Genomic DNA, 6,000 nt, shown 5'->3' on the forward strand with positions numbered 1-6,000 from the left:
AAGTTCATCGAGATTTTCCGACGTGGTTTCCCCTTGTCAGTGGTGCAGGACGGAGGGTCTGACAAGGACAGCTGTTTAGTCGTTCGGATGGGACGAAAAATCGAGGTTCCGTGTATACATTGGCATGCACGTAAAAAATCCCTTGGCAGTTGGAATTCGATATAAGTGCCGCTGCCCGGGCAAAATTTCCCACATAGCACACTGAATAGCGTATATCCGTCTTCATTAGCCCAGTCGGAGCAGAACAGTAGGATGTTTAAAAGTCCCATCCCATTGCTTACATAATGCATTTTTAATTTTTAATTAGTTCAACAAATACATTACAGTTAGTCGATAAAACACGAGCCCACACATCGATTTAAACATCGATGATATACTTTGGAAATAAATGGAGTTACTAAATTAATTAATCAACTTAAGTTTTGTTTGTTTCTGTTGCATTCTGAAGACATTTCTGTCGTCGCAAAAGCAAATACATACATCGATTGAAACGTCTAGAACGAATATATGAAAATTAATCGATTATCTGGCCGTCGCTAAAATGCAATGTTTCTGAAGTTTACTCTTATTCCAAAATATATCAAACAGATGGTGGGCAGATTCTAAGAACCTTTTAAATGCAGTAATCAGCGGAAACCACTCGGCAAACCTCAGCAGAGAGTAATTGAATCTGCCGTTTTATGTTTTCGGGCTATAAAAACATCCAAGAAAAAAAGGTAAAGAAATCGTCTACCTTCAACAACTTGTTTTTTCTATCAGCACAAGAAGAGCTTTTTCGAAACGAATATGGTGGGTTAAGCTGACAAACTCATCCTTTGTTGTCAAGTACACTTTGTGGGATCAAATAACATCCGAGTTTGTGGCAGAAATAAGATCTACTGACCCACTTCAACCTGATAAACTCGAAAAATACAAAAGCTCTTCTAAACGGAAATAAAAATAAAAGTTATGAAGAAAGCATTGATCTCTTCCGAATAGTTTTTAATTTTGTCGAATTAACCAAGCGTTTTAAGATCGTGATATACTTCTATCTCGGTCAGTTTACATGTTCGGGAAAATCGAATTACTATTGTAACAAATTAATGACCAAAGTGTATTTATTAAACATACATTATGCAAGAGCTTAATCTGCCTATTGCAGGTCTGTCTTTAGGCCTGAAATGTTATATAAACTATTATATATTAGACATTTATTAACACGAATAGACCCTAATCAACTCTCGATGCCACCTTATGTGTCGGATTGTCACTGGATGTGAATCTGCTGCTCAACGCTCGTTGATGAATTTATCAAAAAGTGGATAACCGAGACTATGTTTTTTTTTATCGTACTGACTTTAATAATGATGACCGAGGCTAGGCCGAAAAATTAATATCTAATATCTCGATTCCGAGTGGAGCAATTTGTCTGAAATTTTCAGCATATTGCCTTTACATTATCCATTTTTTAACTATTATAATGAGAACTGCCAGATCTTTATCTAATCTTCCATAATGTATCTTTAATAAGGCTTCAAACTGAGACCTTCCGGACATTGGTAACTGATGGTTGATTCAACGTTGGATGGAACCAGGAAAGGATATGATTATGTTACAGTTCTAAAAATAATCATTACATCTTACTTGCTTCCAGCTTTGAATTTACATATTCTATCCATAACTTTTGTTTAAATCACACAATAGTTTACAGATATATATCTTTTTAAGTTATCATAATTCTTAAGTGATCATAATTATGGAAACAGTTTTATACACCGTAAGCACTTTTATTTGTAGACCGGAGGCTCAGTGCGGGGGGCCCATCAAATTGGCACAAAACCAGAGGCAACTTTTCTAGAGTAAACTTTTGCGTAGAATACGATACCGAGTGGTATTTAGTCCGCCGTTGGGACGTTTTCGAGATATTCGGTGTCAAAGGTCAAATGAGGTCATTTGCACTGAAAGTGAATGCGCAGTCATTCTTATATATCATGAAAACATGCTGAAAATGATCGAAGGTAATCATTCTTTCAATAAAAAAGTAAACTTGCTAAATTCACTTTTGTTCTTTGTGACCCCGGAGGTCAAAGGGTCAAATTTTCCATTTTTACACGAGGAAGATTTAAATCAATAAATGTCATCGTAAAATATAAAAACTAAAGCGAAATCTGTTCTAATTAATAATAGGAACATTTAAAACGTATCTTTAGGTGGTCTTAGCACCGAACTTTTACTTTGGAACGTCGAAAAAGATCTTGCAAAACAGACCCAAATCACTTCAAAACATGTTCCAAAATTACGTAAAAACTGTCAAATCGAAATCTCTCCGATTTAGTTTAACAACGATTGTTATACATAATGAAACTATTTGTCGGAAAAACAATTGAATAGTTTTATGGTGGGGCTCGAGCCTGCAGGCCGCGTGGATATCCGGAAATCCCAGTCTGGCAAAACCGATGTTAATCTGTGACCGGCAAACACATATCTGACGAGGTGATTAAAAGTTTGCAAATTTTTTATGACACAAATAAAACCGACATAATAGCTTACGGTATATAAATGCCGTATTGGTAATTGTTACCGGGGAAAATTTTGGCAGGTTTCGTGACGCGGCCTGCAGGCTGGAGTGCAGCAATGAAACTATTCAATTGTTTTTTCGTACAACTAGTTTATTATGTATAGCAATCGTTGTGAAACTAAATCGGAGAGATTTTGATTTGATAGTTTTTACGTATTTTTGAAACAGGTTTCGAAGTGATTTGGTTCTGTTTTGCAAGATCTTTTTCGACGTCCCAAAGTAAAAGTTCGGTGCTAAGACCACCTAAAGATACGTTTTAAATGTTACTATTATTAATTAGAACAGGTTCGCTTTAGTTTTTATATTTTACGCTGACATTTATTGCTTTAAATCTTCCAAGTGCAAAAATGGATAATTGGACCTTTTGACCTCCGGTGTCACAAAGAACAAAAGTTAATTTAGCAAGTTTACATTTTTATTGAAAAAGTGATTACTTTCGATTATTTCCAGCATGTTTTCATAATATATAAGAATGGCTGCTCATTCACTTTCAGTGCAACTGACCTCATTTGACTTTTGACCCCGAATATCTCGAAGAAAACGTCCCAATGGCGGACTGATTACCACTCGGTATCATATTCTACGCACAATTTTACTCTAGAAAAGTTGGGTCTCGTTTTGTGCCCATTTGATGGACACCCCCCCCCCCTCCCCCGCTCGGAGCCTCCAGACTATCGTTACTACTCCATCCGGGGAATACTCACTAGTCCGCAGGTGCAGTGGTTCGCGGGTGCACTAGTCCTCCGCTATAAAAATACTATAAATATGGGTTTTAAAAAACCCAGCAGGTATGGTGGCTGATTGGTATCATGTCGTGGTATCATGTCATGAGGTGACAACCCAACAACGAGACATCACGACATTTTAACCTGATATCTCGACATTTTTCCAACTTCGTTGGCTTTCTCCGGGTCCTCCTTTTTCCTCCCACTGTTAAAGCCCACTATGTTCGTCCCGAAATGACCTAGTTTGTGTCGAGTGGACGTTAAACCCCATTTCTCTCTCTCTCTCTCTCTCTCTCTCTCTCTCTCTCACGACATTTTAACCCGACAATACGACATATCACCCGACACCACGACATTTAAATTGTTGGTTTCTCCCTGTGGGTAGTGCAGGACGAACGTTCTGGCAAAGGATAGTGTCTAGTTGTGTAGATGGGACAAAATCAAAAGCCCCTGTGTATTGATTGGCGTGCACATAAAAGGACCCTTCACAATTGGAATTCAACGAAGAAATGCTATCGTCCATAGAAAATTCCGTCATAGCACTCTGCGTAGCGTATGCCTATCCTCAATAGTCCGATTGGCTGGACTACCAAAAGGGAGAAACCCGTGGAACTTTCTTGACCAACACCATGATCTGTGTACATAATAAAACTGTATATTGAGAGGAAGATGGTCGACAACCCAACATCACGATATTTTAACAGGACAATACGACATTTTACGCGACATTACGACATTTTTAATGTCGTCGTGTCTGGTAAAATGTCGTATTGTCTGGTGAAATGTCGTGTTGTCGTCGTGTCGGGTTAAAATGTCGTGATGTCGGGTTGTCGCCTTATGAAGGACGACACCACCATATCAGGACATGATACCAATCAGCCACCATTTTTTTTTAATACCCATAATTTATAGTATTTTTTAAAGTGCACCCGCGGACCAGTGAACCAGCGGATTAGTGCACCTGGGGACTAGTGCACCCCTCCCCTACATCCAATTCACTTATGATCAATTTTAAATACTGCTCTTCTCTTGAATAAAATACCGTTTAAACCAATTTGAACTAACAACAACGTGGTGATTGATTGATTTGGATGAAGGGATAGAAAATATAGGTATCTCTTTCTAAACCCACTGGTCTTATTCTATTTTCAAAAGAATCGTCTAGACTGCTTCTTATACGTGTCATATTGTTCAGAAAGAAAGAGAAGAAATAGAACGAATTAATCGCATTTCTCTGGAGGAAATATTTGCTTGGGCGTTCCTTTCATTGTTCACAAAGAAAGAGAAGAAACGAAACGATTTAATGGCATGTCTGCAGTAGCGGATTATCAGTGAGGCTGATGAGGCTGCAGCCTCAGGCCCAAAGATTTTGTAAAAAAATTTTTTTTAGACTTGTCTGATACGATTAAAAACGCATAGACAATGAATGTTAGGGGGTGGGGTTTAGGCCCAACGGGAATTAACATAGGCCCTGACCCGAAATTAATCAGGCCCACACCATTTTAAATAGGCCCTATTGTTTGGAGATCTGATCTTATTTTTTAAACGTAGGCCTACAATGTATGTTAAATCCTTGTAATTTTTCGGTTATGTCTTGTTTAATATTGTATCCACGTGACGTCATTTATGGGCATATAAAGTTACATTACGTTTTTAATGTTAGCAAACTACCTTGGCTCTAACTTTAAAAACTAAATAGGCCCTCCAGCAACTGGCGCCTCAGGCCGTGGTGGAGCTTAATCCGCCACTGCATGTCTGAGTCGATCATTGAGCATGTCTGAGTCGATCATAGAGATTTCGCTTGAGAAAATATAATTAACATGCTGTTCTATAATAATATCCACTCCTTGAGTCAACTGGCGTGGTTTCGAATCCCCGGTTGTACGTGACAAGGAGTAGGGTCGCCTGTCCAACCTCGTGGGTTTTCACTTTAGTCCTCCGGTTTACTCCCACTGCTAAAGACCCCTACGCGCAAGCGAATTATTGAAATAAAATTAAACCATATGTTAGTCTCGAAATGACCTAATCTGTGTCGAGTGGACGTTAAATCCCATCTCTCTCCCTCCCTCACCCCTTAAAATGAATTATGACTTAGAAATAAAATGAAACTTACAATTATTTAGTTTTGAATCATTATTCTAATGGAACACGTGTTTTTGTGTCAACAAGAAAGCTCATTACAAATAATTCCGTGACATATTCGTATAAAATAGAAAGGTTCTAGGCAATGGAAACTTGTACAAATAGTTTTACAGGGTTCGTTACTGAGAAATCAATGTAATTGTTCGGGGCTTTTTGTCGGTCGATAACCCTTTAAACTTGACTACCGACTACCACGCCCCCTTCAGAGAAAAATCAGTAGTAAAATAGTGAACTAATCTCTGTTAAAACTAAAATAATCGCGAACGTAAAACGCGTAAAACGTAAAAATCAAACATTTCGTAGTCGTTTTCGTATTGCATTGACTTGGGTATAAATTTTGAAGGTATATTTCGGACAGCCCCGTGTGTGATTGCGGTCATTCCTTCGAAGATACCGATCATTTTCTTTTACATTGTTCCTTACATTCTGATGCACGCAAAATATCTATAAATCTTTTATCACCGAATTTTATCAATACAAATAATCTGTTATACGGTGTAAGCAGTAGTCATATTTCGTTAGCCATATCTTTGACAAGGTCCACATGTTTTTTGACCTCAGCAGAAGGTTTAAAGA

This window comes from Patella vulgata, chromosome 9 (assembly GCF_932274485.2).
Source record: "Patella vulgata chromosome 9, xgPatVulg1.2, whole genome shotgun sequence".
Classification (NCBI taxonomy): domain Eukaryota; kingdom Metazoa; phylum Mollusca; class Gastropoda; family Patellidae; genus Patella; species Patella vulgata.